Source organism: Zalophus californianus, chromosome 3 (assembly GCF_009762305.2).
Source record: "Zalophus californianus isolate mZalCal1 chromosome 3, mZalCal1.pri.v2, whole genome shotgun sequence".
Classification (NCBI taxonomy): Eukaryota; Metazoa; Chordata; class Mammalia; order Carnivora; family Otariidae; genus Zalophus; species Zalophus californianus.
Window position 1 is genome coordinate 17,239,907 of NC_045597.1, and position 13,183 is coordinate 17,253,089.

Sequence of the window (13,183 nt, forward strand, 5' to 3'; positions counted from 1 at the left end):
TTATAACAAGAAAAAGTAAGGGAGCCTCAAATAAACACTGGCTATATTACATTCTGTTCAAAGTGTTTAACTGGGAAGATCGAGTGAAAGTTGCCCAAACAGAGCAGGCACTATGCATATAACCAACACTTCAGAAACATCCTCTTTTGAAAAGTGCCTCTATGTTCATTTCAGGAAAGCTCTTGCTAAATTTAATGTGATTCAATTTAAAGTTATTGTCAATAGAAAAATATTTTTTATCGTGTGTTTTCTCTTTCTCTTTCATGTTCTTCTGGTTAACAGAAATGTTTTTAACATTAGCCACTTCAGATAGCGGGAGGTCCTTTGATAAGCTAAACTTGGAAAGGAGTAATCTTTGTTTTTCACAGTTCTATCCTTGTACACCCATGATGGTACAATAACAGACTTGCTAATTAGTCTAAAGACCTCAGTAGCCAGCATTCCCCAGGTTCTATGCATCTGCTACCCATCACCTCTGCCCTAATTGCTATAATTATCTACAACTATCTATAACCAGCTCCCTCTACACTCAAATATCCCTGATTTCGGTTATATCCTAAAGATACTAGAGAAAGAGAAATTTTAGCATAGATCCTACTCCATATTTATATATGCTGTTGGCCTGTCTCTTTATTCCTGATTTGTATTTATGAAAACAGATTTAGAGAATCCAAAGTCCTACCAAATATTTATTTTCATCTCTGGATCACCTCTTCTCCTTTTCTCTGGTTCCTAATTACATCAAAAAGAGAGATATCTGAGAAAATACATGGGGTATCACTGAGCATGCATAATTCTCTTTTTCTTTTCTTTTCTTTTTTTTAAAGATTTTATTTATTCACTTGACAGAGAGAGACACAGCGAGAGAGGGAACACAAGCAGTGGAAGTAGGAGAGGGAGAAGCTTCCCGCAGAGCATGGAGCCAGATGTGGGGCTCGATCCCAGGACGCTGGGACCATGACCTGAGCTGAAGGCAGACGCTTAACGCCTGAGCCACCCTTGAACAGGGTTTTGATATAATTTAAATTCCTATAAAGACACCTGAAATTATTTTCAGTGATAGTGCTCGTATTAATACTACTCACAGGATATTCTTTTGTGAAACTACAATAATAAATAGCTATGTGTTCTTGCTAAAAAATCAAACTCTAATCCTCTCCTCTGTCCTTTGTATTTCCCAAATGGAATTTTGGAAGGGTACACATCTGTTTCTCTCTTGCCAGAAGATACAAAGTACATAATCTGGGAACCGTTTTCAGCACTGAGTATGTTCAGCACCAAGGATGACAGAATCTCCCAGGTAGGAGTTCCTCCCTCGGAGTACAACAGATATAAAGGTGGACAATGAAAATTATAATCCTCTTCAGACAATCTGCTTTTTATACCAATAACAAATCAGAAGCCACTCTTCACAACACCGTAAACAGGAAGAATACAATCTGTTGTTCTTTTATAAAATTATGTATTTATTCTTTGATTCAGTGAGGCATGCGAATTGATATAAAATCCCCAAATGTTCAAAAGTCTATCCTCCAATCACTTAGTTGCCTTCCACAGAGATTGCCACTGTATCCACGAGGCATATATTTTTCTCCATAAGGCATATCAAAGTCTTCCTGTGTTTGGTAATAGTGGGCAGAACTTGAGCAGCCATTTTAAATAACAAAATTGCCAATAAAAAGCACAAAAAGATGTAAAAAATGTACAAAACAGACCCCAAAAAGAGTACTTGTTTACAGTATGAGCAATGAAATGAGAAGGCAGTCACCTTGTTCACCTCAACTGAGAACATGTGCAGTAGGTGACTCAAATATTTTGCTGCTCTGTGCGTATGCACAAATGGATGCAAAAGTCCTGTGGACATTGATTTTGGGGTTGCAAAGAAATTTTACCGAGTAGGTGAATCTGCAAATTTGGAATCTGTGAATAATGAGGATTGATTTCCTTAACAAATAAATACCTTGGCAATATCTCCTAATAGTACACAGAATGTGGTCCCATTGTTTCAGTTACATTTTATTCCATTTATGAATGCAACACAATCTCTTTTAACCAAACTCTTGTTAATGGAGATTTAGATTATTTTGTCGTTGTTGTTGTTGCAAACAATGGGACAAGGAATATTGTTACACAAGTTATTTTGTATATTTGTAGGTGTAACTGTAGCATGCATTTCTAGAAATAGGATTGCCAGATCAAAGTATATGTGAATTTTTCATTTTGATAGATATTTCCCTTGCTGTTTTGTTACTTTTTAAATAAAAAAAACTGCTCTGCTAAAATATTGCTCTCCAGATTTTGTAAGCAAACATGTCATCTTTTAATAATAGAAGTAGAACATTCTTTTAAGAAGGAATATCATATTTTTAAGTGGAAATCTAAAACTTGAACTGAGCTCCATCCTGTTGGGAAAAAAAAGCAAGATTCTTTTGAATTGATTTTGATACTATGAGACAAAAGTAAGTGGGGAAAAAAAAAAGAGATGATGTGTTTCACTTCACTTCGTACTGGTTGCTGAGACTTGGTAGAAGGCCAATGTGTTTCAAGCAGTACATGATGATTAATAAGTGATGACAAGGTTCAGAGACAGTCACACACCCAGGCTGCTCCAGGCAGCTCCCATCCCGCCATGCTTTTTTTGGCAGCAGACTTATTGGTACTGGCTAATAGTAACATGAATTCTATGTTGGTCCAGAGAAGGAGATATGCCGCATATTCTTCCTGTCAAATAAAAATGTGGAAGGAGATACAGGATGACCTTGCACACATTATAGCTGGCCTACTGCAGATTGCAATTACTTAGAACTGTCAGAAAAGGAGTATATTTTGGCACTGCTTTTGATCAAGACTCTCTAATTTCTGTCTTCAGCATAAACCCAAGCAGGATTTGCTATTGATTTTTGCCATTTTCTTCCTTTGACCCATGTGACCTAAAGAGCAGAAAAATTAGGGTCTCGTTAGTGGAAGGAGACAGTTTGATAAGACTGCTCATTCCACAAGGATCTAGGAACATGAAAGGTTTGAAATTCAAGAAATATTCTTTGAATAAGAAGCTTAAGGCCAATGTGGAATGTAGATTTAGGTAGGTGATAAACTCAAGAGCTATTTATGCTTAGAAAATAGTTAAATCAGAAGCAAGTTGCTAGAATCAGATGAACCACCAGGAAGAGAGTAAAATATCAGAATCAGGCAATGAGTCAGAACAGATGGGTCTTGGAGGACCAGGCAGGCACTGAAGCTGAAAATGAGCTTGACACATTGGATTATCAATTATAGATCCACTAAAAATTGAAAACAGGGATTAAGGAATGAAGGCAAGTTGTGTAGCTTATAAATTTAACAAGACGGATCTCTACATTGACTAATGAACTCTCTCATTGTGCTACTTTGAAGTTTCTATCAAGGTGGGAACTAATTTCTAAGTTTGGCTGTTCTGGATTCTGTAGTTCAACTTAAGCAGGAGCACAAGGTATTGAAGGAGCTTAAAAAGCTTTAGATACTATATTAGCTCAGTTTCTTAGAAAACTTCTGTGTATCCTAATGATGTAATGTATGGTGATTAACATAACAATAAAAAATTAAAAAAAAGAAAACTTCTGTGTATCAACATAACAAGTTCTGCTTAAAAAATACCTCAGAATTCTACTCTCTAGAGAGCCAATATAAGTTCTTGAATATGTCATAGAAGGGCCATTATTTTTATCCCCAACCATCATTCTTGACTCAACTCCTAGAATTCCACCATATTTACCATGAACTCTATAGCCACTCCAAATCACTAGGATTTTCTTTTAATATGCCATGCTCTCTCTTGCCTGAGATGTTGTACATCTTGTCTCTTTTGCCTATAACACCCCACCTTTCCTCTTATCTAGTTGTAAGATTCACTCCTTTCTGAGGGCTCCCCTGACCATCACAGTAGAGCTAAGTGCTCCTTCTGTTCCCAGTTCCATAACATCTTGTGCAAATCGTTGTTTCTTATCTCATCTCTGCTGCCATTAATATTATTATTATCTTCAAATGACCGATGTGGAAATTGAAGCTCAGAGAGATTATAGCAAAAAGGTACCTGCTCTGAACATTGGTTATTCCCAAGCTATAATGACTGATTGATCTTCAAGGGGTTTAGTCATCTATATTTTCTAGTACGGTGCATTTGATATTTGGTACCTTTATGTCTGAATGGGATAAAGTACATGCCTAACTATCAAAACACAGTAATACCTGAGTTTATTTTTAAAGCGAAAGGCCAACAACCTTGAATTAAGGGCCAGTAAAACTGTATATTTCTCATTTGAGAATGTCTCTTTTATCTACCTTCAATTATAACTATAGGTCATTTGGTGGTCTTGCCTGTCCTCCCATTTATTATCATTACAATAGTATCTGGAACTAGTGTGGCTTACAAACTACCTCCAAATTCCCTGCTCTTTTCCCTCAAAACAAACCATTAGGATAGTTTTCTAAGAATTGTTAGAGACAAGAAGGTATGATTTACCCAAAGTGATATAGTGAATAGCTGTGATGTGACTCAAACACAACTTTTCTGATTCTTCATACACTGCTCTCACTCTTATGCTGTTACATAAATAAACTCTTTCTGTTGATTGTCCACATAAATTCTCAACTAAATTTCTACAAATCGAATGTTGTCTGGTATAATAATGAAACACGAGCACTTGGAATTTTGTAGGGGTATGAATGTCACTCTAAAAAGTCAAGCAATCAAGAAACAATACATGTTTTTATTTTCCATAAATCAGTTGATTTCTACATCAAGTCCACTATTCTCTACAGAGGACAGGAAATTTAATCGCAGCAATTCTTGGGCTTCCCCTCTTTCTCAGGGTCTGGGACTTCATACTGTTAGATTTTTCAGAGGAGGGTCACCAAGTCATATGTCTCCATAAGTTACCCTGAGACAACCAATATTCCTGACTAAATGGGCCCTTTGGGTATATGGCTGTCTGTGGCTTTGTGCCTGTGACCCAGAAAGACATTCCTCTCTGGGGGCTTGTCTGCACCAAGCCAAGGGATTCGCTACAGTAGACCTCTCTCCTTCTTCCCTTCCCAACAGTGAGTGAAATATATAGTTTTGGTGTGGGGGGTTGAAAACACAACCAGGGGAGTCTCCCCCATAGTTCTTCTAATCAATCTGCCTCTATCTTCAGTCTGCTTTTTTTTTTTCTTTTTTCAAAAACCTTGCTAAATTTTCTAAGGGCTTAACTTTTTGAAAAAAAATGAGAAAGACTTGCAGACTACTCATATTTTCAGGCCTTTCACATACCTTACTTCCCCTGAGCTGGCTAGTAGTTTGGAACAGGAAAGAAGTCAGGTGAAGTATGTGTGGTGAGGGCAAAGGAGAAAATACAGCAGGACAAAAATTGTAAATCAATTAAAAAAAAATCTCAAAGTAACAATATCACCCATCAGTATTTTTAACCTTATAGTAAACAACATTCCATATCACAGATGCAGTTATAGAGCATAGGATTAGGAGGAAAAAAAAAAAGTAAGAATATGACGTAATAGCATAATCTTCAAGATATTTCAACATTAAGCCATTGAGTCTGAAAGTATGGTTATTGTATCAGATATTAACAAACACATGACCTTAAAACTTGGACTAATGAGTAATTGTGCCTATAATATTTTAATTAAAGTTATTAAATAAAATCTATTTGGTTTCTGAGCTCCTATAATTGATTTTCTTTAGGAAAAAGGTAAATTCTCTCTAAACATTTGATGTGTTCATCCTCTGTAAATGTGGAACTCTAGAGCTTTTTAATTCCTTTATGAACTTTAGTTTCCTTATATGACTTTTGGGTGGGAAGGAGACTTCCACAACAGTTTCTATGTAGGAGGATATCTTTTATCTAAACACTCCCAACCTTGAATCTTAACATTTACTTCTCTCCAGAGAGGGGGGAGTGAGTTCCCTTGCTGCTGAGTTTGGCAGAAGAACTGGGAGTCAGTTTTTAGCCTTTCCTTACCTTCTCTCTCTATGAAAAGCAAGCCTTCTGACTTCTGCCTTAACGTCAGTTTGACAGGGGAAGACTCCACACGGGGAGTTCTGCCGAGTTCAGCCTCTGAGCAAGTGGCTGAATTGACCAATTCTGGGCAGCCTTGAGGAAACTGTTGTAGTTCCCTTCAAAGCCATGTTAATTGGTATTAGTTTTATCAGTAATATAGATGATTTTTTAAACTATTTGTTCTAATTTTTGTCTTGTCAATTAGTTCACCCATTGGGTGGGATAAAACAATGACTTAATTGGGTTTCTCTTAAAAAAACTAACAATCACTTTGGACAAGCTATTCAGTTTTTAGAATCAAAATCTATGCCTCATATGGAACAAGAGCAACTGGCTGAAAAGTTCAAAGCAAAATTATAGTAATAATAATAATAATCAACTTTTCAACACATTGCCAAATAAGGATGGCTGTGTTGATTTTTTTTTAAATTTCTAAATTGAGGTCAACTAAACCTACCATTCATTTTGTTGTCATAGTTTCAGTGTCTAATACAGTTAAATCCATTTTATCTATTACTTTTAAAATTTCTAATTAAAAAGCAATCTCACTTATTTCACAAATATTTTTTGAACAAGACTCAGAATGTCTTTTTATATCCTTAAACCCAATGGTTTCTTTTTCCCTTCTAAATCCTTCATCAAACACATTTTGTACAGTGATACTGGTCAGTATAGCCTTTGCCTTTGGGTATTCTCAATAATACTGGAAGTAGAGAATAGAAAAATGTTGACTTTTTCATTCTAGATTTTATTAATGTGATTGCAGAACCACGGCAGAACTAAACTGATATGATCTTACTCAGTGTTAGTAAGCTGTGGTCTCAAGACAGACTTTTCAGTCAAAATCCCTAAGGGTTATTGGTGTTTCTTTGTACTAATTAAAAATGATCCGTTTGAATGGAAATAATAGTGAAAATCTAATTTTATGAACTTTTGCCATAGGGATCAAAATGAATGCAGGTAGAAGGTAGTTGAGTTGGTTTTCCCAATAAAAACTAACATTGACTTAAAGTTACAGACAATCAAAATTTTTGTGAAGTGATTAGGCGATTGAGTATGGCTGTAATTTCAGATCTTGCCTATACCTATGTAGACCTTATGTAAATTTCTTAGATCTCATAGCTTTTAATAATAATGTTCTGTTGCTTGGTATATAAATGTAAGGGAAAAATAACACAGTATGATTATATGGTTTAAATGGTTTTGTACTTTCAATGGCATGTACTTTCTACATCTTATCTCTTATTTACTGACTTTTCATTTAGAGTGACATTAAAATGAACCAATAGTTTGTTCCAGTATTATTTAATTATAATTTAAAATCTGAATTCCTTGAGCAGTGTTGGCCTTGGAAGAAGTGAATTTTGGACTGAAGGCCTTTCTCCGTTACTATAACACTGCCATACTCAAGTCTTCCAACACTCATCTGTTCATGTTTTTTGGTACTGAGATTCTTACTTTTATGATTATTGCTATCTCACTTGTGAGACTGAGTATGATTATTCAGTAATAGCCTTAATAAGTTACCAGTGGAGGATGAGTTCTCTCTGGCATATTCTTTAGGAATGAGTGATCTAGCAAGGAGATTTTTAAGTGGTAAATCAGACTAATAGAAGACTTGTTTGTGACATTTAGAGCATAACAGGCCAAGAGAAGAGGAATATGAAATCAGTTAGAACTTTCACATGATTATTTAGCCAATCATTTATACACTTAACAAGTATTTCTTCAGCACCTACTATAGCCCAGACACTACCATACAAGGGTGAATGTTGTAGAGCCTCATGCAACTTTTCAGGTCATCCATTTTAGTATATCTTCCATCTACCCATCCATCCCTGAACATCTTATATAGGCCAGTCTCTTGTTCAATGTTTGTCTCTCCTGTTAGTGTAAGTTCTTTGGAGGAGTTTCCGGTGTTAAATGCCCATAAGCTAGCGTAGTGTCTTGCATGTTGTAGATCAATAAATATTTGCTGAGTCAATGAATGAATATGCCAGGCCCTGTGCTTAGTGATGGAGAAATAAGATGAAGTAGCACATTGCCCTTGCAGTATTCTAGCTTAATGCCTATTCAGGAAATTATAATAAATCCAATCTTGTCATCTGAGTGATCAAAGGTAAACCTTAATGTTATTCCTCCTAAAAAGGAATCTAATTTCTTATAGTTAAATTTTTCCATTTCCACACTATAAGGAAATGTTATATTTCTATGTCCTTTCCATGGGGCTAAGAAGGCATTGCCATATCTGATGTATTGTTAACATCTTTTGTTCCTCTCATTAAAATAATATAAATCAGATACTTTTTATGTGCTGATAGCTTTCCTTTTCCTTTTGTCTTTTCTTCCTTCTTTCATTTTTTTCCAACTTTTTTCCTTTTCCCCCCCAAAAATCACTATAGAATTGGAATAATTGAGTATTTTTCTGAATTAATGTATCTGAAGAGTTTTTAAAATATATCTGAAGAGTGTCTGAGAGTGTGGAAGCCATCATTTCTTAAAAGGTTTTATTTTGTGGTGTATTTATGGACAAACCTTTACTGATGTTAGAGGTTTGGTAAATTTACATATTACATCAAACAATTAAAGGTAAATTTGACACAGATGTTGCAAATGTCCTTAAATTTTTAGTTCAGAGGTGTAAAAATTTGGCAGACTAATCAGGGGCCTGAGTGGCTCAGTCATTTAGCATCTGCCTTCAGCTCAGGTCATGATCCCAGGTTCCTGGGATTGAGCCCCACATTGGGCTCCTTGCTCAGCAGGGAAGCCTGCTTCTCCCCCTCCCACTCCCCCTGCTTGTGTTCCCTCTCTCGCTGTCTCTCTCCCTGTCAAAAAATAAATAAAAATCTTTAAAAAATATTTGGCAGAGTAAGCCCTCTCCCCAGTACCTCCCTTGGCAATTAATAGAGCTCAGCATCTAATTGTGCACAAGTTGAAAATGTGTCTGCACTGAGGCTTGACCAAAGGACATGCCTAATAAAACACATATGTGCCTTGTGTGCATTCACATTTAGAGCTAGCCAAAGTAATGGTGATATCTTCAGTGTTGTCTAAGAAGAGAATTGTTCTAGTTACATTCAAAGTGCATTGTAAGAAACTGCTATGAGGTGATCAAGGACATGTAATACCTGTTACTAGGAAAGTACCATCGGTGCTACAACAACTTCCCCAGGTGCCAACCTGAATTATATGACAATTAGAATGGGAAAGTCTCAGGAAAGAATGCTGAATTGCGGGTGGGGACTGTTGGCTTTTTGGCCTCTTTGGACCTTTGCCCAGTTCAGTGACTTTTCATTAATTATGTTGTCAGTGCAGCAGACCCTGGTAAACTAAAAGAGCCCATCTACTCCTCAGAGGAAAATATAATGGAAAAATCTGCAAAGTATTTGCCAACCAAGTACTTGTCAGAAATATTTACTACCTACTTAAGTCAGTGTGAAAATAAAGGAAGTCAAGAAAAAATAAGGACATTTTTCTGACCAGAGATTCTTGTACTCACAATGCAGAAAATTTGCAAGGACTTGAATTACTGACATGTGAGTTTTTTTCCTTCCTATTCCTGGAATCCATTTAGCCTATGCAAAATTGGAAACATGGTATTGCAGCACTGCATACTTCCATGAATCATAGATAAATCTTATTTTCTACTATTTCTTTTTTTCTTAAAAAACATGATAAATGAGCCGTTCTACAGTTCATCACAGAAATAAATGGATTAGATTTTTTATTCATATTGTTAAGTGGATCAAAGGATGAAAATTTAAACCTAATTTTGATGAATTAACTAAAAAATATAAAAAGGTACAATCAACCTTTTCTGGCATCTATATTAATCAAATAATCAGTTCAAATATATTTCCTCACTATGTAGCCATTAATATTAGCATTAATTATATTCATCATTAGCTTTCCAGAAAAAAGAAAACAGAAACAGACATATATTTGATACATATTGCATGTAGCATCTGAAATGTAAAAGGTATATTAATATCTAATAAACAATATCAAATAATAGAAGTTAAGGAGAGTGTACCTCCTTATGCATTATTTATGATCATAAGATTTATTACATACTAATTTTTTCAAAGTGGAAAGTATTGTAATGTCTTTCTGATTATCTGAATTACACATACTCATAAAATAAATGCTTTTAATAAGTAAAACAATAGAGAAAATGGGAATAAGAAAATCAGCATGCCAAATTCCATGATTCAGAGACAATTTTCATTTACATGTATTGGTCCTTGAATATTTCATAAATACCTTAGAGTCAACAAGTCCAAAGCAAAATTAAGATCTTCTACCATATTTCTGGTTATTGTCATATATTCTCCATTTTGGTATCTATCTAGCTCAAGCAACACCCCCAGGCTTAATGGCCGGTTAATTTTTCTCCCCCACTTCCAACATTCAGTGGATCCAGATCAATTTTGCTCCTCAAGCATTGATATTGATTCGCTTCTCCTCATTTATACATCCACCTTCTAGTGTAAGCGAACATTGACTCTTGTCTGGTGCATCCCCACAACCAACTATCCAACCTCCCTACCTTCCCTTGATTCCCTCTAAGCCAGTGATTCCCAGTTGGGACAATTTTGTGATACAAGGGACATTTGTTTGTCATTTTATTGGTCACAACTATTCACAACTAATGGGGAGGGTGCTACTAGCATTTAGTAGGTACAAGTCAGGGCTACTGCTAATCATTCTATAATGCCTAAAACACTCCTCCACAAAAAATAATGCAAATTTGATTAGGCCAAATTCTTGCTTAAAATCTTTTGATTCTTCTTATTGTTTTAAAATTTGCATTCAAAAGTTTTGTTTTTTTAAAGGTTTATTTATTTATCTGAGAGAGAGATTGAGAGAGAAGAGTATGTGGGGTGGAGGGGCAGAGGGAGAGGGAGAGAGAATCTCAAACAGATGCCATGCTGAACGCGGAGCTTGATGGCAGGGCTTGAGACAAGGCCCTGAGATCACAACCTGAGCTGAAACCAAGTGTCAGATGCTTAATCAGTTGAGCTACCCAGGTGTCCCTGCATTCAAAAGTTTTAAGTTGGCCTACTTGCTTACCTTCCCAGATTTATGATATAAAACATCCCTTCTCATTTGCCTGGGCTGGGACATACTGAATTTTTCCAAATTTCCTTGATTTCACGGTATTATTTCAGAAGAGTGTTTTTGTATTCTAGTATCTCTCTGGAATGCCTTTCAACTCTCTCTCTCTCCTTATGGTCTAGGTAATCCTACTTATTTGCAGGTCTGAGTTTAAATGCCACTTCTTCAGAAGCTTTTCCTAATTCCTGAGACCAACTTAGTTCTCTGTACTGTACATCCTCTTGGCATTCTATACATCTCTTTCATAGCGCTCATAAGACTTTTATTATTCATCCACTCTTTCGTTATATGGCAAATTAATGAAGGTGTGAACTATATTGTTTACCTTCTTATTTCTAGTGTTTGGCACATATGAGGATCTCAAATTTTGTTCAATTAATCACCACTATGGAAATCAATGTCATTGACGTTTATTGTCATAATATGTTATTTTCATAATAGATAAGTTTGTTTTTTTTCCATCTTATCTTTGCTCCGGACTTCTCTGTTGGTTTCATTGTTTTCTAAATTTTGCTCTGTGGTCTGTTTCCCAATCCCTACCCACCACTCTCACTAATTTTTAAGTATGCTTTGTGTTTTAGATCAACTAATTATTACTTACATAATCTTAAATAATAATTATACATTTTATATATTTCCTAAACTATAAACTTGCAATTAAACAGTAGACACTGAATTCCTTCATCATCTGCAAAGATGATGAAATTCTTCACTTTTTTTTTTCCTTTTCTGTCAACGTGGTCTTAGACTTTGGTGCCAATCTATTATTCAATTTTATTACTGTTATTACTTAAATTCTTTCTTCATAGTCTCCTTTTAATTTTTACAGGTGTATATAATGATACATATGGTAATAGTGTGGTAAAAATAAACACTACCAATATTTAAGGTAAATCTATGTTTATATTTATTACCTGTTTCCCACTGGTCTGCTCATACCATAAATCCTTCATTTGTTACTTATGTATTTGAATATGTTGGTTGCCTAAAACACTCCTCCACAAAAGGTCTAAATTTTCCCAAGAAATTATCTGTCTACCTATTTACTCATCTATTTATCATCTATCAATTTCTATATTCCCTGAATATTTGAGAATCCCTTCATATGTGATTAATAACTGCAATGGTTAAATATGTAATTTGTCCAGAACTTTTCCCCTCAAAATCTTGTAGAAGTTGTTACACTGTCATCAGAGGTTGCTGAGAATGTACAGGGATGTCATATTTTTCTTCTTACTGGGAGATGATCTCTTCTTTTTTTTCCTATCTAGGTTAAGATTTTCTTCTTGATCCTTGAAGTTAAAGAATATCATTATCAAGATATATCTTGGTTTTTGTTGCTCTTTTCTTTCTCTGATGAGGAGAGTCTATTCAATTGCAGACTCAGATCTTCCTTAATTTTCTGTAAGTTTTCTTTTTTAAAAATACATTTTGTTTCATTTGTTTGCATCTCTTCTTTAGACATATGAAATAGCTGTGTGTTAGCTCATATTTTTTTGCCCTCCATTCCATCATCTTTCTTCCACTTTCTTCTTTCTCACTATTCATTTTTCTCTCTGTGATTTTTCTCAAGATGTCCTTCACGTCAAATTTCAGTGTATATTCTCTCTTCTATTAAGTTTTTATTCTAGGTTAAGTGTGCACTTGCATTATTATCCATTGAATTTCCTTGCTCAATCAATGACTACTTGCTCAGTTGATAACTGTTTCATCTTGTTTTCTTACCTAATAACTCATTTTGAATCTTTTGATTCAAAGTCCGCATCTTCCTTTATACATTTGACAACATGGATCAGCTATATTCAAATTTCTTCTGCTTTTCTGGAATGGTGAATTAAACCTCTCAAAGTATGATCTTAATCTAGTTTTCCTCAGGGGATTCTTTTCTTCCTTCCCCACTTCCACAACTATAATACACTCTCACTATATCTTGGAATTATTGGGTAGTTTTGTATTTATTTTGTTTGTTTAACTCATCTTAGAATAGATGTTCTCTCTTGAAATGTTATATATTCCACTTCCCTCTTACCTAA